The sequence below is a fragment of the Lytechinus variegatus genome, chromosome 3 (assembly GCF_018143015.1).
Source record: "Lytechinus variegatus isolate NC3 chromosome 3, Lvar_3.0, whole genome shotgun sequence".
Lineage (NCBI taxonomy): Eukaryota > Metazoa > Echinodermata > Echinoidea > Temnopleuroida > Toxopneustidae > Lytechinus > Lytechinus variegatus.
The window spans coordinates 12,345,650-12,368,848 of record NC_054742.1 but is presented as its reverse complement, the minus strand read 5'-3'; the positions used below and the strand labels follow the sequence as shown (position 1 = coordinate 12,368,848).

At 35.1% G+C, this 23,199-nt stretch overlaps 1 long non-coding RNA gene across 1 annotated transcript; it reads left to right on the top strand.

Moving 5' to 3' along the window:
- Positions 1-240: 240 nt before the first annotated feature.
- LOC121410234 lies at positions 241-22,995 on the top strand. The gene is made up of 3 exons (XR_005969298.1): positions 241-429; positions 22,222-22,329; positions 22,899-22,995. It is a non-coding gene; the product is annotated as an uncharacterized LOC121410234 (long non-coding RNA).
- Positions 22,996-23,199: the final 204 nt, after the last annotated feature.

The window sequence follows — 23,199 nt, the reverse complement described above, 5'->3', positions numbered from 1 at the left end:
CAATTCTACAATCAGTAATAAATAAAACATTATTTGATCTCCTTTGTCATTCCGAAACAAAAGGTTCAGGTGAAGACTAAACATTTTTCCAATACTATCGATATCAACGATGTCGGGGACAGGAAGACAAAATTGCCTTCGTGAAACGGAAAGCGCTTATTGGTCGCCAATCTTCTTATCTCGGAAGAATGGTCCTAGGACTTTCCTACGATCTCGTCATGCAATCAGTACACCGTACAGGCGCCTGCTGCCTTTTGCTTTTGTTACTTCAAAATCAATGTCGACACGAGCGCGACAGCCGCGAATCGACTGGGTATTACCGGTACTTAGTTAAGATTTTCATCAAATTTTCATATTCAATCACGATCGTTAGGGAGGGATCAGAAAAGCAGAAATCATCAAGAGAATATCGATCAAAAATTGGATAAAGTAAGTCAAGACCGAATTCTTATAAAGCCTAAGCCTAACTTACATATTCAGTTCTGGACGCAGGATCTTCAGTGACGTCTGAAGAATTATCGCGGTCCGGGGGTATACAGGCCTAATCATATTTAAAATTCTGCATTACGCCACTAAAATTAAAAATCAATCCTTTTTTTCAAATTGTAAAACATGTTTCATGTTTCCTTAGACTCTAGGATGGGGGGGGGGGGGTCGGGTGTCTGGACACTTATCTTTTTAAAGCCTTCTTTTTTGTCTTTGGATTAGATAACGGTACACTAAAAAAATAAATTCAATAATCAATACTTGTAATCATCTTCTATTTTGTTCTTTATAATATTTCCTAACATTTTTTTCTGATGGTGGGCCCCAAGCAGGGTGACCAGATTTCACAAAATGAAATACGGGGCAATCGATAAACATATTTCAAAAAAGAAGGCCACACACAGCTTTAGACTTGTGAAATAAAATATAATTCCAATATAAATATTGGAAGGGAGGGTGAACGAAAGAATGAAGGAGAGAAAGAAAATAGATGAATTGAGAAGGAAAGAAAATGAAGGAAAAAATATGAAAAAACAAAGTTAGAATAAAAGGATGAAAGAAAGGATAAAAGAGATTAAAAAAAGATTTCCATCATTCTTTGAAATGAATATAGAAAGAAAGACAGAAAGAAAAAGAAAGTAAAGGAAGATGAATAAATGTGTGAAAGACAAAATAAAGGAGAGAATCAAAGGGAAAAGGTAAATACATGTAAAGGGAGGAGGAAAGAAAGAATGAAGGAAAGAAATATGTTTCCTTCATTCTTTGGAAGAAAGAAGAAAAACAGGAAGGAAGGGAAAGAAAGAAAGAATAAGGAAAAAGAATAAGGAAAAAATGAAATAAAGAAAAGAAGAAAGAGAGGGAGGGAAAAATGAAGGGAGGAGAGAACGAAATCAGAGAAAATAATTAAAGGAGAGATGGAACGAAAAGAAACAGGAGAGGAAGGGAAAAGGAAGCCACAGAAATTTTAAGGAAAGAAAGAATGAAGAAAATAAAAACTGGAAATTTTGATAAAGAAGGAAAGTACGAGAAAGAGGGAAATAAAGAAAAATAAACAGAGAGAGAGAGAAATGCTCAGGATAGAAAGATGGGAAATAAAGATAGATGGAACAAAAAAGGACAAGCAGGAAGGATAGGGTAGAAAAGAAAGAGGAAAAAAATTCAAACTTCAAACAAACAAAAAAAATCTAATTATCTAACAAAAATCATGTTATTTGGTGTTTGTTTAAATGTATTTAAAAAATTTTAGAAAGTAAAATGTTGTACACACCAAGACTCAAAACGAAAGCTGAAACAACTAGATCTTGTTATGGAATGATATCCTAAATACAAATGATGTGAATACTGCATATGAAAATTTTAATTCAAAGCTACAATTCTATTACAATAAAAACATTCCACTTGTAAGAAATAAACGTAAACGTAATACACCCATAAACCCATGGATAACGAAAGGTATACTTAAATCTATAAAAACAAGAAACCGACTTTATAAACAACATTTGAAAGAACCCTACGAATACAAGTCTAGTTGTGTACAAAACGTATCGTAACAAATTAACAAAGTTAATTCGTTTTTCTCGCAAGTTACATTTCTCAAACAAATTACAAAAGGTAAAATCCAACTCAGGAGCTACATGGAAAGTTATAAAAGAAATTATGGGAACAAAAAACGAGACTATACCTAAAGATAACCTTACTTTCAATGGTAACAAAATCACAGATTCTAACAACTATGCCGATAGCTTTAATTCTTTCTTCACTAATATTGGTCCTCAACTTGCCACCCAAATTGCTACTCCGAATAATGCTCATTTTACTGAATTCTTTTCAGAACCGATTCAAGACTCTTTATTTTTAAGACCGACAAACCCGAATGAAATCATTAATATTGCTAAATCATTAAATTCTTCGAAATCCAAAGGTCATGATAACATTAACACTTCACTTTTAAAGGAAATAATCCATTTCATTGCTGATCCACTAACACACATATTTAACCAGTCTTTACAATCCGGTATTTTCCCAGACTTGTTAAAAATAGCCAAAGTAACCCCAATTTTCAAAAAAGATGACCAACATGAAATCACTAATTACCGTCCTATTTCCATTCTCCCTATTATATCAAAAATTTTAGAAAAAATTGTTTATAATAGATTATATAATTTTCTAAACTTCCATAAAATATTAAATCCAAACCAGTATGGTTTTCGAAAAAATCATTCCACGGATCTAGCTCTGGTTCAGATATATGATAAAATTACAGAAGCCATGGCCAAAAAAGAACACATTATTGGTATTTTCTTAGACCTTAGTAAAGCGTTCGACACTCTTAATCATGATATATTGTTTTCGAAATTGTATTCCTTTGGTGTTCGGGGCCCGGCGCTCGTATGGTTTAAAAGTTATTTAAGCAATCGAAAACAGTATGTGACTTTTAATGGTATTAACTCACGGTCTCTTCCAATCAAATGTGGTGTCCCCCAGGGATCTATCCTGGGTCCACTTCTGTTTTTATTATACGTCAATGACATAATCAATACATCATCACTGTTATCTTTTGTCCTATTTGCAGATGACACTAACATATTTTATTCTCATAAGAGCCTTAAATCTCGAGAAAATATCTTGAATGCCGAACTAATACAAATTTCGAAATGGTTCAAATGCAATAAACTTTCTCTCAATATTCAGAAAACCCATTTTATACATTTCAAGCATAACAATATCCATGTGAATAATAATCCAATTAATATTAACATTGACAACAATACAATCGAAGAAACGAAGAGTTCGAAATTCCTGGGTGTCATTATTGACGAGAATTTAACTTGGAATAATCACATAAATCATGTTACACTATGTATTTCTCGAGGCGTGGGAATTATTAATAAGTTAAAGTTTATGTTACCACGAGTAACTCTGTTTTTACTATACAATACACTAGTACTTCCTTACATAACATATTGTAATATTGTTTGGGCCAATTGTGGAACTACCAAACTCAACCCTATTCTCACCTTACAAAAGCGAGCTCTTCGTATCTGTACAGGATCGTCTTATTTTTCTCATTCTGATCCACTATTCTGTAAGCTCAAAACATTGAAAGTTTCTGATTTGAATGTCATGCAAGTTGCAGTTTTTATGTTCAAATACAAAAAACACCAACTTCCCTCCTCATTTCAAAATTTATTTAATCTAAACAGTACAATTCACACATACCCTACCCGTATTTCTGGAAATTTTCACCAACAAACCCAAAGTTATTAATAACTCATAAAGCAATTAGACACCATGGCCCCGACTTATGGAATAATTTACCCGAAACTACAAAAATGTGTTCCTCACTTTATTCCTTTAAAGCCACTATGAAGTGCAACCTAATATCATTGTATTCAAATCCGCCACATTGACTATACTTGTATTTTTTTAATGATAAATTTTGACCCCTCCTCTTCTAATGTAATTGCACTACACTTGCACTTGCACTACACATGCACTTGCACTACACCCTCATGACCTCTTGTTAAAAAATGTGTAAGTTTTACATGTCGCTTTTTTTACCTTGAGGCCGTCGTCAACATCAAGCAGGTCGCTCATGACGACGGTCTCCTGCGTTCTGAAATTGAGTTAAATAATATTTTTCATATGCTTTTTTTTATATTCAGAAAGAGATTGTAAATGATACGTGTGTCTAAAATGTATATATATGTAAAATCTATGTAATAATTGATTATGTTGTATTATGTTGAACATGTTGAACGCAGAAATAAATTTCAATCAAACAAGCAAAAACTCAATAATTTGTTCCTCCAATTACATCTCCAAAATTAAACTGAGAATCCTTAACATAATTATTAGAATTTCCCGCCGATTTTGTGATTATTTTGGTTTGAAAAATTGCTTATCAAGTGAGATTGTTTGCACCATTGAGAATTTGCTCCTATCCTACATGCCTATCTAGTAGCCTGCCACACACAGGCAGGAGGCCATATTCGAGGCCACTTCGTTTGCAGTGTAATGGGTTAACAAGAAAATCACAGCAGAACTTGCAAAATTTACAGTTATCGATTAAATTGTTGTCTCTGCTTCGTCATCTGTTGGTTAATTATTTAATAAAAATTCGTCACTTTTGAATGTATAAACTACATTTTGTTCAATATTCTGAAATACGGGACAAACGGGCGTCCCGGGAAGGGTTTGTCGGGACGCCGGGACAAAGGAGAAAAATACGGGACAATCCCAGGAAATACGAGACGTCTGGTCACCCTGGCCCCAAGTCAGCACACCTAACAATTTGAATTAAGATTTAACATGAATTTCTTCTTATTTTACAAAATCTTTTGGTTAATAATGTTCCTTAAATTATTAAGAATAAGTGTACCAAATTTCTCATTGAAAAATGAAAGAAAATATAGGATTTTCTTGAAAAAACCTCGGGCAGTCATTTTCAGATTCACTTTGCACACGATTCAGGGATTTTGATGACAAAGGCTGCATTTTGAGGCTGTCACATGAAATGCCCTTTGTCGGATTTTTTATGAATACCTGCTATATGGCATATGTGTGTAAAGTTCGTGCTCGTTGCGTATCTTCTTTACTAGAATCATGCAGATACACGGGTGCACAGACTTGGGTCTTGTTGGGAGACCGCGCAGACATGGGGGCACGTGCCCCCCCCCAGAAAAAATTGGCAGAACAAAAAAAAAAGAAAAAAGGGAGAAAGAAGAAAAGGAAAAAGAAAAGAAGAAAGACAGAAGAAAAAAAGAAGAGGAAAAAAGAGGAGGAAGACGAGTGAATAAAATCTTTTATGTTACTATATAAAATTTTTGCTTGCGCTTCGCGCCAGAATTGCCTGTTCGATGAGATTCATATTTTGCTCAATATGAAGACTTGCAATCAAAAAACAAATCTTTCATGTTACTATATAAAATTTTTGCTTGCGCTTCGCGCCAGAATTTCCTGTTCGATGAGATTCATATTTTGCTCAATATGCTGATAATACTGATATGGAGCAAGTTTTGAAATCAATATACAAAACATATTTTAGCTCGGACATCGAGCTTTCATTATTTTTTTTTCATGCACAAATTTAAGTGCTCTGTAAATCAGCATTTTAAGCTCACGCTGCATGGTCACAGCTTGATTTGCCAAGTTCATATTGTCTACGTATATTCTATAATGTTCCATTAAACAAATGTATTCAGAATGCCCAGATTTATAGGTCTAAATCTAAAACATGCGCGATATAGCCTGCATGTTCTTTATTTATCAGAATATCAATAAGTGTCTGCTCACGCTTCACGATAGCATTATTAATGATACCCAATTGACTATATCCTATTTATGATTTACAAAATATAAATAGAGTGTCCCTCTTTAGGTCTAAAATCTCATTTTTTTTCCTCTCGCGCTTAGCTCGCGCATCAATTGTTTAGTTACATACCTATCCCATTTATTAATACAAAAATTAGAATGACCCATTTTTAGGTCGGAATGTAAAAAAAAATTGCTCGCGCTTCGCGCTCGCATTATTGAAATATATTGGCGTTCGCAGTAACCATTCTAGTTACATACAAATCTTGTTCAGGATCACACCTAACATTACCCAGAAAATTAAATTTTCAGGAAAAAATACATGAAAGTAAAAAGAAAGAATTGCTCGAGCTTCGCGCTTGCCCTTTTTATAAGGCTTATGAGATTATTTCATGTTCATGTTGTTTTATAAGAATAAAACTAAGAAGTGACTGATCAGAGAAAATATAGGTGAAGATAATTTCGGGCCCCATCCTCTATTGGTGAAAGTTGGATCCGCCCTTGTGACACATAACACACACACCGGAAAAATGGCCGGTGCCCCCCCCCCCTGAAAAAGCAAGGACCCCCCCAGTGCCCCCCCCCCCCCCGGGAATAAAATCCTAGCTATGCCACTGCTGACCATACCTAAAAATTGATGAAACTTTGCTTGTAAATTTTTCCAAATGACTTTCTAAAATTGATCGTCCGGACACACAACCTATCTAGACACACAGCAACTAGCAGGGTATACTACAAGCTCAGGAAGCTAGACTATTCCATAGGTTGCAGATTCTCAATGTAAAAAAGTTCTCACGTGTATTCTTATTACCGGTAGGGTCTAGCTCTATTATGCCTACGGTAGGCCTAACTTTAGGTTGTTTACGTAACAGCTCTAAGTTACACTTGGCCTACCTTACTTTAAGAAGGGTGTCTAGAGAAAAAAATATTTTTCTTATTTCAAGAACATATCACATTTTCTTTGTGAATTTGAAGGGAAATGATCTTCAGACTGACAGAAATGTAACATTTTTGAAAAAAATCTGATTATTGGCTGCAAAAAAGAAGAATGAAATTAGGTCAATTTTCAGCATTTCTCTGCCAAAGACTGTGTAGTTAAGAAATGGACACACTGTTATATGTAAGAAGAATTGTAAGAGCAATTACATTCATTTATGTTAAGGAACATTCCAGAATGTCTTTGTAAAAGCTTTTTGTTATGCAGGCCTTGCCTATTTAAAGGCCAAGGAGTTTTATTGTTGAATAGGGAAAAGCCAAACAATAGATTGCTACATTCCAGTGAACAATAGGCTTAGCTATTTAATTGACATTGTTGTGATTTCACTGGGGTCATTCAAGAATGTTTTAGAAATGTAGAATGCTCCAGAAAGAAGGACAATGTCGTTTTAAAAGATAATACTAGAAAGATCTAGAATAGTTGTAATTAATATATCAAGCTGGCAGATTCTTCAAGGACATCATATCATACCAGATCACTTCATCAGATCCGAACTTTACTTTAACGTTAACGTTACTTTATATTCATCGGAGTTTGTGATGTGCTTCTTTTTTTTTCTGGGGTGGGCTTGTCCTTTAACGTGTTAAAACTTTCTTGGAGAATGATTTAACAAACCATCAACAGAGAAAATAAATGAAGTGATGTTAACAGCCTACAGGTTTGTAAGATATTTTTCTTTCCTCTTTTAAAAGTCAAGTCCATCCCAGAAAAATGTTTATTTGAATAAATAGTGAAAAATTAAATCAGCATAACACTAAAAATTTGATCAAAATATACGTGAAATAAGAAAGTTTTGACATTTTAAAGTTTCGCATATTTTTCACAAAACATTGATATGCACAACTCAATGACATGCAAATTAGACAGTCGATGATGTCCCTCACTTTTTTTTTATGCAAAGATTTTTTTACAGATTTGACAATAAGGACCAAGTTGACCGAATCATAATATTTCCACATGTTCAGGGAGGAATTGATTGATGTTTCACTTGACAATGAGTAGAAAATTAGAATATTTCATATAATAAAATACAAAAGAAATAGAGAGTGGAAGATGTCATCATTGTCCTCATTTGCATACCAACCAGGATGTGCATTTCACTGTTATGTGAAGTTAAGCGAAAACTTTAAGATGTCATAACTTTATTATTTTATATCCGATTTTGATGAAATTTTCAGTGTTAATTGCCTGTTAGTTTTTTCTCTTTTTGTTAACTATTTAACAATTTGTTAATCTCTGCCACAAAGTGCATGTGATTGACAATGTAGAAGGGTCAATATACGACCAAAAATACCCTTGCCCGGAACAAATTGCAACAAATGATTTTTCAATGGTTTTTTGTACTATTTGACCTCAGGAATAACATACTAAAAATCTACCAAAATCTGCATCCGGGAAGTGGTTATTTTCAAGATGGCTGCTATTCACTGAAAAAATGGATACAACTGAATCATTATCCTCCCTAGAATCCTATTATGGCTCATATTCCATGGTCTAGGGGGTAACAAAATTGATAATTCAGGCTAGAGTGAATTATCAGGTGAGGTGAGGTGAATGGGTACCCGGTAGGATTTTTCCTTGAACGCTTTAGCGCCTATTAATATGGCGGCTCAGCTACAGCCGGGGTAATAATATGATACCAATTATCAAAGCGCAGTAGAGTATATGCACATAGTAGCTGCGCTATATAAATGGACCTATTATTATTATTATTATTATAAGCCCTCCATTGTACATGGCAATTCCAAGATGGCGGCCAAAATGGCGGCCATAGGCTGAAAATCCACAATTCATCTAAGTGGCTTTAATTTGGATCTATTCATTGGTTTAAAGAGTGAAGTAGTACATTGGAACAAGTTACAAGGACAGACAATGGTCTGGTGTGTCCAAAATCCAAGGTGGTGTCAAAAAATAAAAAATGGCTTTAAAAAAATGGAGTTTGAAATGGCTGTTGATAATTAAAATGGACACAGTTCATTTCATATCCGCCTTGGACATAATGATTATGGTGTCTTAAATAACTGAGACATTGGGATAAGTTACAAGGACAGTCAGTGGTCCAGTATGTTAAAAAATCCAAGATGGCTTCCAAAAATGGAGTCTAAAATTGCTGTTGCTATTTTAAAAAAGCCCTGACACAGTTTTCTCAATATCCAGAAATATGTTTTTTGTGTGTCTATACCATGGTTAAATGGCTCAAATAATACATTGGGACAAGTTACAAGGAATCAGTGGTCTGGTATAATGTGCAAAAATCCGCGATGGATTCCAAAAATTCATTCTTAAATGGCTGCTCATACTTAAAGCGGATATAGCTCATTCCATTTTGGCCTGGGAGATGTGATTTTGATGTCTAAACCACTGGTTTCAAGGGTAAAATATTATTTTAGGATAAGTGACAAGGGCAGTAAGTGATCTGATATGTCCAAAAATGGAAGATGGCTTCCAAAAATTGATCTTAAAAATTGGCTGCTGATACTTGAAGTGGATATAGCTTATTTCATATCAGCTGGGAGATGTGATTTCAAGGGTCAATTAATGCAATAGGGCAAGTTACAAGGAAAGTCAGTGGTCTGGTATGTGCAAAAATCCGCGATGGATTCCAAAAATTCATTCTGAAATGGCTACTAATACTTATAGCGGACATAGCTCATTCCATTTTTGCCTGGGAGATGTGATTTTGATGTCTAAACCACTGGTTTCAAGGGTCAAATATTTTGGGATAAGTGACAAGGACATAAAGTGATCTGATATGACCAAAAATCCAATAAGGCTTCCAAATATTGATTCTAAAATGTCTACTGATGCTCAAAAGTGGCATAGCTCATGTTACATCTGCTTGTGAGATATGATTTCAGTGTCTAAACTATGGTTTCAGTGGTCAAATTATATATTAGGACATGGTTGCAATGACGATCAGTGATCTTTTATGTCCAAAATTCCAAGATGGCTTCCAAAAATGGAGTAAGAAAATGTGTGAGCTTACTCATGAAAGGACATAGTTTGTTCAATATATGTCTGGGGAATAAGAGTTTGGTGACTAACCCATGGTTTAAAGGGTTAAGTGATACACTATAAGGTAAGTTACAAGACTAGTCAGTTGTCTGTATGTTAAAAAATCCAAGATGACTTAAAAAAAAGGTGGGGTGTAAATTGACTTTTGTTACTTAAAAGTATGATTCTGCTGTTAACACTAGAGTTTAAAGGGTCAAGTAATACATTGGGTTAAGTTGAAAGGACAGTCGGGGTCAGGTGTCCAAAAATTGAAGATGGCTTCAAAAATGGGGGTCTTAAATGACTATTGTTGCTTAAAAGTGGATATAGAACAGTATAAATACACCTCTGGGGATACTATTTGGTGTCTACACTAGGATTTCAAGGGTCAAAAAATACTCTGGGACTGGTTACCATGATATGCAGTTATCCATTTTGTCTCAAAATCTAAATTGGCTTTAAAAAATTGGACTTGTTACTTAAAAATGGACACAGTTCATACAATATCAACCTGTGAGAAGTAATTTTGGTGCCTACAATTTAATGCATGAGGATAAGACTTATCATATTGTTTCATGAGTTGGTAACAGCACCCATTTGATGAAATTTTAGAATCCGCCATGGATTTGTTTTTTGACAAAATGGAATACTAACTATCCTTGTCACTTGTCCGAATGTATTCTTTGACCCTTCATACCACTTAAACATCAACATTATTTCTTACAGATAGATATCATAGAACTCTGGCCATTATTGAGTGATATGAGTCGTTTTAGATCCTTTTTTGAAAACCCTGGTGGATATTTAGACAAACTGGACAACTGCTTATCAATGTAGCAAGTCCAAAAGCATTATATTAACCATAGTGTGGACACCGAAATCATATCTCCTTGGTGGATTTTAAATGAAGTATGTTAATTTTTAAAGTAACAGCAGTCATTAGACTCTGATTTTTTGGAAGCAATCTAAGATTTTCGACGTACTGGAACACTGACTGTCCTTGTAACTAATTTTCTTACTATTAAAACCATGGTATAAACATAAAAAATCACATGCCCTTGTCTGATATTACATGAACGATGTCCATTTGTAAATACTAGCAGCTAATTTATACTATTTTTTAAACTACAGCCACTGTGGTCTTTTGGACATACTTGACCACCCATCGTCCTTGTAACTTATCCCTGATGTATCATTTGACCCACTAGACCATGGTATAGGCACAAAAATCATATTCCCCAATACTGAACAAACTATTGTTTTTTTTTTTTAGAAGCAACAGCATTTTTTACTCCATTTTTGGAAGTCTTCTTTGATTTTTTAACATACTATACCACCGACTGTCCTTGTCACTTGTCCCAATGTATTATTTGACCATTGAAACCATGGTCTAGACACCAAAATCAGACCTCCCAGGTGGATATGTCATGAGCTTTGTCCTGATGCACTACTTCACCATTAAAGCCATCGAATAAAAAACCAAATTAAAGCCACTTGAGTAAGTAATAAATGATTTTTTGATTTCTTAGCCTACGGCAGCCATTTTGGGCACCATCTTGGAATTGCCTGGTACCGTAGAGTGACAATATTCACTCTAACTTGTATCAATAAATTATTTTACCCACTGAACCATGGAATATGAACCCAAATATTATTCCTGGGTGGATGATGAGTGAGTTATCCTTTTTCAGTGAATGGCGGCCATTTTGGACACCTTCTTAAAAATAACTAATATCCCATATGCGGATTTTGGTAGATTTTCTGTATGTTATTCCTGAAGTCAAATACTACCTGAAACAGTTGAAAAATCATTTGTTGCAATTTTTTCCGGGTCAAACCATATATTGACAGGCGCGTAGCCAGGGGCGGTCGCCCCCCCCAAAACGTCCCCAAAAAGAAAAAAAAGGAAAAAAAAGAGAGGAGAAAAGGAAAAGGGAAGGGAGGAAAGGGAAGAAAGGAAGGTAGCTTTGTGTTTTTTTTTTATTCATTTGTTTCTCAAAAGAGAAACTCCTTCACTCTTCTTGCTGTAAATTTATATATGAATTTTGCTTCCGCGCTGCGCGCGGGTAGATGACAATATTGAAGTTCTCCATTGTTTCCCCACCTTTTCTCTAACCCTGTTTTTCCACCTCAGCTATGTGCTTCTTGCCAGTTAAAGTTAAAATTGTATACATTAGGGTATGAATTTGAGTAAGGTTAGACCGAAGTAAATATATGAAGTTATCTTTTTTTTCAATTGATCGCGCAACTTCTGGTCTGGTCGGCTCCGGGAGGGTAAAATCTTTGTATCAGTTTCTGCCGTCACCTACATAAAGTCAACTTCTCCCGCTTTTCAGCTCATTATACTAAACAACCATAATTTTGGGGCAAACAGGTTCCTAATTTCGTTCGTGTCGTATTAATAAAGTACAATATTTTTTATCAAATTGTATTAAACTTCATGTCATATGTGGAGCGTTGTGGCCCAGTGGATTAGTCTTCGGACTTTGAAACAGAGGGTCGTGGGTTCGAATCCCAGCCATGGCGTAATTCCCTTCAGCAAGAAATTTATCCACATTGTGCTGCACTCGACCCAGGTGAGGTGAATGGGTACCCGGTAGGATTTTTCCTTGAACGCTTTAGCGCCTATTAATATGGCGGCTCAGCTACAGCCGGGGTAATAATATGATACCAATTATCAAAAGCGCAGTAGAGTATATGCACATAGTAGCTGCGCTATATAAATGGACCTATTATTATTATTATGTCATTTCCCTGTATACATTCATCTCCTGTCCTGTTTTGCGCCCTCAGTTTGAAATTTTGAATGACACTTAAGTTTCTTTAAATTCAAAATGAAGCGCTTCAGGATAAGTCAAAAGGCATCCTTTTTTTTTTTATATAGATAGATAGTTTCAATAAATCGCAGAAGTTTCAACTTTTTGCGCACTATATTCCTTGTAATGAAGTTCAATAATCTTAGAAAATCAATTGAATTAGAGCCGATTGGATATTCATCTACATTTGATGAAACGTTCGCCCTTTGAAATTTCAGAGTTTCATTGCTCTGCACGGGGAGGAATATCTTCCTCTACCAATCTTCTCCTCTGTTTTGCGAGTTAAAAATATGCACTGTTGCTAAATTGTTTGTAATCAATGATCTGATCTTTCCAAAGAAAGTATTCAATATATCTTTGAGAAAACCCTTTTCTCGGGACCCTTTTATGGCAAGAAAAATTGATAAAACGCTTTAGCTTCCGCGCTTTGCGCGGATTTATTATCATTTTATTTTCCTCCATTGTATACCTCTTTTGTGCATTCACAATCATTTGAAAACAAGGTTCAAAATCGCAATATAGTCAACCGAATTGGAAGTACTAGAGACAAGAGAAACGGCTCCTTTTCATTTTAATTTATGAAGCACTAAAAGCTTCGCGCTTTGCGCGGGAGGGGGAAACTCCCCCTCCCTGCACCCACCCCCTAGGGAGCGCGCTTTGCGCGCTCTGTAAGTGTTGGCACGCTTCACGTGCATTTACCGCCCCCTCCAAAATGAAATCCTGGCTACGCGGTTGTATATTGACCCATCTAATGCAGGATATTCAATTTGAGTAAAATACTCTCTTTTGGGGAAGGAGGGGGGGGGGGGAGGTATAAAATTGAGGTTCCAAAAATCAGCATTAATCATGTGTATCATTTTCACAAGACCAATATTAGTGAACAAAATCATTTACATTTCAGAATGCAATCCCATTCAATAAAATTTGTGTGTTCCATTCAAGAGATTGCTGCAGCAGATCATATAATCAAAATATATTGGAGTTGGCAATTGGGCATGAAATACACATTAGTTCACAAAATCACCTGGCTTTGTATTTTCAAATGTAATAAACTTATTGTAATCTCATTTCAGTTAGGGGTCATATACAATACTTTTCACCTCTCCTACTGCAAAGAAAATTTTAGCTTTGAGAATTAATATCAGTATAAAATATGAGTTACATTATCACTAGGTTTGTACAGATTAAAAAAGTGCACTCCCCAAAATAGTACCACCATTCTCCATCATTGTTTCTCCATCTTAAAGGACAAGTCCACCCCGACATAAAGTATATCTGAATAAAAAGAGAAAAATCCAACAACCACAACACTGAAAATTTCATTGAAATTATCAGATGTAGAATAAGAAAGTTATGATGTTTTAAAGTTTTGCTTAATTTCACAAAATAGTTATATGCTTATCCTGGTCGGTATGCAAATGAGCAGACTGATGACTTCATCCACTCACTTTGGTATTTCTTTTGTATTTTATTATATGAAATATGGAATATTCTAATTTTCTTATTATCAAGTGAACCAACATTAATTCCTCCCTGAACATGTGGAATTAACATTGACTATATGGTTCAATCAAGTTGGTCCATATTGTCAAATCGTAAAAAATTGAATATTGTAAAATTCAAACAATAAAAACCAAAAATAGTGAGTGAGGGACATCATCGACTGTCTCATTTGCCTGTCACTGAGTTGTGCATATCACTGTTTAGTGAAAAATAAGCGAAACTTTATGATTTCATAACTTTCTTATTTTATGTCCGATTTTGATGAAATTTTTGGTGTTATGCTAGTTTGATTTTTCTTTATGTATTCAGATCTCCATTTTTCTGGGGTTGACTTGACCTTTAATGAGCTGTTAAGTATTATAAGTTCTCTTCCTAAATCTGGCATTTTCATTATTTTCCCACAGATCTTTACATTATACAATATTCCTTGTTAGCATTTATTCACGGATGTGATCAATAACATCTGATTCGCTTTGCTTCAGAAATTGCTGAATTTGAAGCAGAAGGGTTGTTGATTGATTGTTACATTATTTGAGATTGATGGCCATCTCATTGCTTCATGAAATATTGCAATTCTAAATTTATGTGAATAGTTCTAACTTTTAATGCTTGATTGCCTGCTTCTGTGAATTTTTTGAAAGCATTGAAGAAGACAAATTCTATAGATCTATAATTTTTACCACATTGTCATGAATGGAACTAGTTCAGTGTCGTATTTCATCTTCAATTTTCCTCTCTGCCACAATAGGAAACAATTTATGAAAGAATGATTCATATTTATTCCTGACTAGCTTTTCTTATTTAGTTTTTCATTTTCAAAATAAAATAATTGGTGAGACATTTCATATTAATCTCAGATTGTACATTATATAAGGTCCATCTTGGTTAGAAGACTTTACTGCACATTACAATGGCATACTACTAAAGTGGGGGGGGGGGGGGCGTTGCTGCCCCATCCCCAAAATTGCAACAGTAGATACATTTTTGGCAAGAAGTAGTTGGATTTTATTTTGAACATCATAAATTTCAATTTTATTTCATTCAATGTCCTTTGGTATTTTACCTGTTTAATATTGCAATTTATTGTAAATCCCAAAACAAATTACTTTATGGACTTGAATTGAATTGAAATTGAATTGAAAATTTATTAAGAATGTAAAAATTATGAATTTTATAGCTCACTCTCTGTACTTTCTCTCAAATTTTCCCCAAAGTACACAATTTCTTTAATAAATTTTTGATTTGGTTCATGCCACTCGCTGCATAACAATAACATACAATTTCCTTTGTCTAGGTGTTCGTTTAGTGCTAATTTATTTGGTAAGCTAGCCTAAATACTTTTTAATGATATCATGGTCAATAGAACAGAAAATGGAAAGGACATGTTCATGTATAACTTATTAGTAAGTATGTTTTATTGGGATTGAGAGCTGAAATTGTTTTTATTGCAAGAGAGACTTTACACGATACTTGAGATAACACCACATGTATGCCGCAGCCCTCTGTTGATGATTATAAAAGTATTGAATGACTGGTTAGATAGTGTTCCTTGTGGTATCACAGGACTAATTCATTCCCCATAGACTTGGTTGTTAAATTGGCACTTTAAAAAATTCATAAAAAATAAGGATGAAATTCGGGGGTCAAATGTTTATTACCAGTGGATAGGATATATATCTGGCAATCCATATCTGACCAGAAAAGGGTCCCTCGACCGTCTCATTTTAAAAATAAATTGGCGTGTTTGAAGACATCGTCGGGGGGAGCATATTAATCACCTCAAACAGCAAAATACATTTAGCCCTAATCCTTCCGCCAGTCAAAATATAGTCAAAAATTGGTAATTGGTAATATTTCTTCCCAATTTGATGAGAACCATGCCCTTCATAAATATAATTTGATGAGGTCAGGCAAACGTCTGAGATCCCTTCCCCGGCAGAACCTCACGCTTCGTAAATTCTTTTGTTCCAGTTTCAATTCGTGCATTTAATAGAAATTATGTTACCCTGCACTGCCTTTATCTTACTTTCTCTTATCTTTGCTTGTTGATTTGTATAATAATGTTTAATATATGTATCGTGTAATCTTCTGAATTATTTTGTGCGAACAAATTGAATTTCCATTTGTACTTGATTGCAATTGGACAATAAAAATATCTGAATCTGAATTTTGGAAAAGGAAGTTCAGTAATTACCAAAAATAGAATCAGCGTTAGATGGACAATCATATGCATACACTTTGTCAATCAGCCATATAAAAAAAAAATAGCAATGGGTTGGCTCGAATGAATATCTCTTGCTTTAGGCCCATGCAGCTTTGTGTTTGGTGGTCCATGGTCAGATGTTTGGGGATCCTGACCTGAATTTCCTGAAATCTGTGAGACCCTGCTGTTAAAATTCTCTAGATTTGATTTTCTGAAGCTATATCTAAGTTCCCACCAGCAATGAAAAATAAAGATTTAGGTACATGTAGATAATGCAGTTGTGATTAGTCAGTAGCGTTTAAAGGTAAATGAAAGTAGTTGCAGTAAAACGCTTATTTCATGAGAAAGTCTGTAAAAACCAAGGTTAAGTATATGACTATATCATCGTGGATCTAGATCTGGTACAGTTACATAAACTGAACTTTGTGAAATCATAAAATCTAAGCTGAAATATGATCACACTGAAGATTGCCAACACAGACATTAACGAAAATTTCCCGTTTGATTCTCGACCGCACTTCGGACTGCAAACTGCGGTCGTATACCCCATTTTTCGTTTGGAAAATCTCAAACAACATTTCCAACCCCGATAAACCCATCTTGGCCAGGTAATCCCCTTGTCTCAATTTCACCACCACGGGCCAGCCAAACGAGCGTTGAGCCAAGGACGAAATGATAAACAACAGCTGTGCTATTACGTAAGACATGTCTGCCTGTAGAAGGATCTTCGGAATGAAATTGTTGTATTCGATATTAATCACGTTTTCAAAGGCATATTACATTCAGACATCCAATACCAGTCCATTTTCAATTTCGAACGTAGAAAATGGACCTCGAAATAAGGAAATTAAGGGGAAAAAAAAAGAAAGAAAGAAAGGAAGAAAAAAGTTTCTATCAACGCGTGTATATGGAACTCCATGCACTCACCAGAACTACACACATTGCAATCCATCGTGTGTGGCCCCCTGCTGTGACCGTTGATGCTGGGGTGTATTATCTTCGGACCGAGGTCAAGAAACAGGTGTTTCTATACTTAAATTTCATGCTTGAGGGCAATAGGGTTTGTAGAACTGGGAGAAGAGATTTGATGATAAGGGAAACTGGGGTATACTGCTCTTCAAAGCAAGATTTTCGTCATGGATAAGCACACATGGGACAGTGTATTACTATTGCTGGAATAAAGACCCGACGGAAGTGACCAAATCCGCGCTTATTTTGCTTATTTCTGTGCTGCATTGACACCTATAAACCTCCTCCAAAAAGAGAGAAATTAAGCTCTGGATAAAAGAGAGATCCATGCAGGAGAATGGTAAAACAGCAGTGTATTGGCCAGGCATCATTACGTCAAACCCCCGTTTGGAGAAATGCCGCAGTTCAGATTGCAAACTGCGGTTCTTTACCCCAATTTTCATTTGAAAATCTCAATGACATTTCCAAGCCCGATAAACCCTTCTTGGCCAGGTAATCCCCGTTGTCTCAATTTCACCTCCACAGGCCAGTAAATGAGCGTTAAGCCAAGGACAAAATAATAAACAACAGCTGTGCTATTACGTAAGACTTCTCTGCCTGTAGTAGGACCTTCGGAATGAAATTATTGTATTCGATATTTAATCACGATTTCAAGGGCATATTGTATTCAGAAATCCAATGTTAGTCCATTTTCAATTTTGAACGAAGAAAATTGACCTCAAAATAAGCTAAGTAAGTAAAAGAAATGGCGGCATGCTCTGCACTCGGGCTGTTGTGTTATCTTTGGACTGAGGTCAAGAAACAGTTGTTTTGATACTTAAACTTGGGCAGTGGGTTTGTTGTACTTGGAAAAGAGAATTGATTGAGGGAAATTGGGGTATACTGTTCTCAAAAGGAGGTTTTCGTCATGTTCAGATAAATCCGGGGGGGGGGGGATGGGGTGGGGATGAAGTCAAATGTTTTGCTGTACACATGCATGACTTAATTATTAACTTAAGAGTTTTTCGCAGGCTTTATTTACACATTTTGGCCCATTAGATCACCTGAAAGTGGGTTTCAAAATCACTTCACAAAAAGAGATGTTGCTATGGGAACGCTCTCAGTTGGGTGACTTAAATGTTTCGCGCAAAATTCAATACCGCACGCAGCGTAGGCATTTTACACACAGTGTGTGGAGTAGCAAGCTCAAAATGTGCGAAGATCACTTCCTGTAGAACGGTTGTGTCCTTACTTATGCTAAAACCAGTTTAATGAGGCAAAGCGATATTCAAAAATACATCGTGAGGTGGTTTTATGAATCGGTTTGGAAGATCGCTTCTTAGATATCTTTGATCGTTCTCATACATGTTAATCTAGTTTCCACTAAACTAGTTTCCAGCAAACTAGTTTTAGGAAGGTAGTAATTAAGAACAGTCTCTAGGTTTGACCCTGTGATTGACCATTGACCAGTCTTTCAAAACCACCTTTTAAAAAAATATATGTTTTTGACGTTGTCCGCTTCCAAAACTGAAAAAAAGACACCCCTTTAAGAACGAGTAATTTATTTGACTCCCCTTCCCCATCCCCCGGGAGATAAAGTATGGGAGGTAAAATACTGTACACCAATTTCAATTTGGGGTTGTATGCAGTCTCCGAATACCTACCAGAATGCACACAGGAAATGGAGGTAAACTATGTAGAAGTTATTGAAGACTGCGGTCATATTCATGGCTGAAGGATTCATTATTATAGATTTTGTTTAGTCCCATGTGTTACGATACTGCAACAAATAACAAACAAGATTTAATTTAAATTTCCTTTTTTTTTATTACAGGAAATAATTATACATAAATAAAACAAATAATGATCTTACATAAATCTCTTGAAGTGTCTGATGTACAATCCAGGGTTATAGTTCACTGTTATGGTAGTCCGATATAGATTCCAGGTAGGCTGGGAAGATTCCTTATTAATGATGGCGATGATGAAACTGATGTTGAAGGACGATGAATAATAAGAGTCACTGTAACGAGTTGAAATGTCCGTGAAGACGATGTTGACGACGATTAACAGTCAATTTCAGCAATCCATGGGTTGAAGCGTGTTCATTGAACAGGTTGATGATGTTGATGATCTTGATGAGCACTGATAATTTCTCTCTCAAAATAACTGCAAAGAGTTCATTGATGGTGGGCAAATAATTCCACACAATATAGATATTCCAGGTGGAAATAAACTGCTCTGATCTGATCTGGTGAAGTGATCTCATATGATGTGATGTAATCTCCTGCTCTCATATGATGTGATGATCCTTGGAAAATCTGCCAGCCTTATATACTAATTACAAGTATTCTAGATCATTCACTATAATGGAAAGTTCTAGCATTGCCTTCCAAAAGAATATTCTTCCTCTTTCAGGAGCCTTCTTCATTTCTAAAACATTCTTGAATGACCTCATTGAAATCAACATGTGTCAATAACATAGCTAAGCCTATTGTTCATTTCCACTACCAATACAATTCTATTGTTTGGCTTTTCCTTGGCCTTTAAATAGGCAAGGCCTGCATAATAAAAAGACATTCTAGAATGTTCTTTACAATTCTTGGCTATCCTTAAAGGGAAATAACTAATAGGTTAATGTAACTGCTTTTACAATTCTTCTACAATTATTCTTATATATAACACATGACAAAAATCAAAGTTTGTAAGCTCTTGTTAGATGAATTGTGCTCTAGAACTGTGAAAGATAAGGATTATCTGTGTACCATGACAGATTGGTTTCCTCTTATTTACCTTTTTCATGTTGTGATATTTTATTGTAAAATTCACTGGAAAGGAATTGAAATGAATCTGAATAAATTGTATACACAAACAAATTTATGGTAATTGATAACCCCTGGAAATAATATATACATGTGCATAATCCAGTATGAATCCAAGTTATTCCATATCCAGATGTTAATTGCATTTTGGAGAATAAGTTGAAATGGTATAAATCAAGAAAGATTTCATCCTCTTAATGTTCACAGCATAACTGTTGATATAGGAATATGCACAGTAAAGCATGAAAAATCATATGCCTTGATTCAAAATAATATTTTCATGTTCCTACCATTATGTGTGTGTGGTTGTATGATTTTGTGTGATTTTTCTTCAAATATTATTCTACCATATTGCATGAATATGTGAAATCTTGATTACGACCATAACAATGGTATAGAAGAAAGAGACATGACCAAAACAAAATCCATTTATCTGGAGCCAATCACTATTTTCCCCCTTTCTTTTGCAAACATATCTTACTGAGAACGGCTAACATCAAAAGTCTGGTCTAATACTGGAATGCATAAGTACATGTGTCAATGTTGACAAGGAAAACAGTGAATAGAGAAGGTGGATACAAGTCTACTCACTTGAATGATGAGGACTTTTATAAATCCAAAAATTGCTATTACACTACAAATTACCCTCTTAGTCACTTTAGAAAAGGTTTTGTTGGAAATAATAAAGGCATGTTTAACAGTTTTTACAATTCAGGCTTTTCCTATTATCCAGGTATTTCTTTGTCATGCATTATTTTGTAATAGATTTATTTCAACATTATTTCAGAACAATATTTTAGCATTCTTTCATAAATAACTTGAAAACATGTTTGTGCACAATTATTTCTGTCTTGGCTCAAAGTGTGCATCTTTTTTCATGCAAATATCAATAGAAACTAGCTAGCTGCCCGGTCAAATTAGCAAAAGTCGGCATTATGGTTGATAAAGTGTGCACCTTTTTTTAATACAAATATCAATACTATAGAAATTGCCCGGTCAAATTAGTAAAAGTCAGCATTGTGGTTAATAAAGTGGGCACCTTTTTTATGCAAATATCAATAAAAACTGCCCGGTCAAGTTAAAAGTTGGCATTATGGTTGATACCGTGTGCATCTTTTTTCATGCAAATATCAATAGAAACTGCCCGGTCAAATAAGCAAAATTCTGCATTATGGTTGATAAAGTGTGCACCTTTTTTTATACAAATATCAATAGAAATTGCCCGGTCAAATTAGTAAAAGTCGACATTATGGTTAATAAAGTGGGCACCTTTTTTATGCAAATATCAATAGAAACTGCCCGGTCAAGTTAAAAGTCGGCATTATGGTTGATAACGTGTGCATCTTTTTTCATGCAAATATCAATAGAAACTGCCCGGTCAAATTAGCAAAACTCTGCATTATGGTTGATAAAGTTGTTGCTTAATTAAATTGGCTAGAGAATGAAGGAGGGAGAAAGAAGGTTTACAAGAGCTTTCTTGAACCCTCTTGACCTCTCTGGACTCTCTGCAAAACCTTATGTTGGTTAATCGTAATATGATTTAATTATGAAAGTTTTCATTAAATCGCATAAAAAAAACCTGATGTGGCAATCATTGGCCTTTATTAATAGAAAATTAATAGCTTCACAGTTTAAAGGGCTCTTAATACCGTAAACCATAGAGATTTTGAAATGTGAGAATGATAGTCCAACAAATTCACATGATTGACCATGGAGCTATCTAACACTGTTTGAACCTTCACAAAGCTTCATACATTTTTTTGTCACTTGCTTTGGGGCTTTTTAAACAGAATTAGACAAAAAATAATATTTTCATTGTAAACAATGACTGTAAAATGAAGCACAAATCAAGGCATGATGCCATGTAAGAAAGGAATAGATTCTAAACAAGTCAGTATGAGGTACAGTGAGTGATGGGTCATTTGTTTTCAGTGAATATGGTATTTTTTCTGTGTTGCTATGGTCACTTCATTGCCCTTATATAGGGTATATTCATATACATGATATTCCTTTCTATTTGGAGGTGTATGATAATATACCAAGACATGGGTTTATGTCAATATTTTTGTGATATTACTTTCATGGTACTTTCCATGTCTGGAATTCTTATCAGAGATCTCATTTCTGTCATTTTCAAAGGACTTCAAAATGGATCGGGCATTATCAAGGAAGGAGCGATTCAGGTTGAAAGCTGGAAAGATACTGAGTATAACTTCTAATTATTTTAGCTCATCATGTTTTCATTTGGTAAGGATGTATGGAATATTGAGTTCATGATCTCAATTCTCAATAATCATTGAAAAGTATTACATTGCATGATTATGTTTACATTCCATTAACTCAGAGACAAAGTAAATCATGGAAAATAATTTCTTTATATTGTATTGGCCATGGAATATTTTACGATTGCCAAAAAACAAGATTTTATCATGCAGTAATTCTTATCCCGAACAATCCATTCTATGGATGATATTTCTCCTGGAACCAAATAAAATCACATTAATTTTCTTTACAGCTTCCAGGATGATTAGTGATTACTTATTTTTGTGGATGTGATCTATCAAACTGATACATTGCACTGTTCTTTGGAGTCATTGCCCCATCTCACCACATGACAAGGGTCATTGACAGTGATGTGCCCATGGCTAACCCCTTAATAGGCCTCTCTACCTCTTCTTTCTCCTTCTCTTTCGTTCTCTCGACCTCTCTCTTGAAGTTATCTGAGGGGATGGAATAATTTTTTTGTTTTGTTTTTGGATAAGACCTGCTTTAAAAAGCTCAAAAGTTAAGAAATGCATTTTTTTTCATTTATCTAGATGATAGGATGGATGAAGTATCAGAAAATATGGCAGGAAGAGAATGGCAAGAGAGAAAGACACAAGAATGGGACTAAAGTACATGTTATGGTAAGTACATAAGGCGGTGCTGCACCATCCCGAGTTTGCTCAATCTCGAGATTTTAGCCCGATCAGCCCTCTTCGCGATTAATCTCGAGATTCAAGAAACCCCGTCTCAACCCAGGGGCCGCGGAACCGGGGGGGGGGGGGGCTGGGGGGGGCTTCAGCCCCCCCACTTTTTTCCAAAACCATGTACAAAAACGTAAAATTGACCATATGA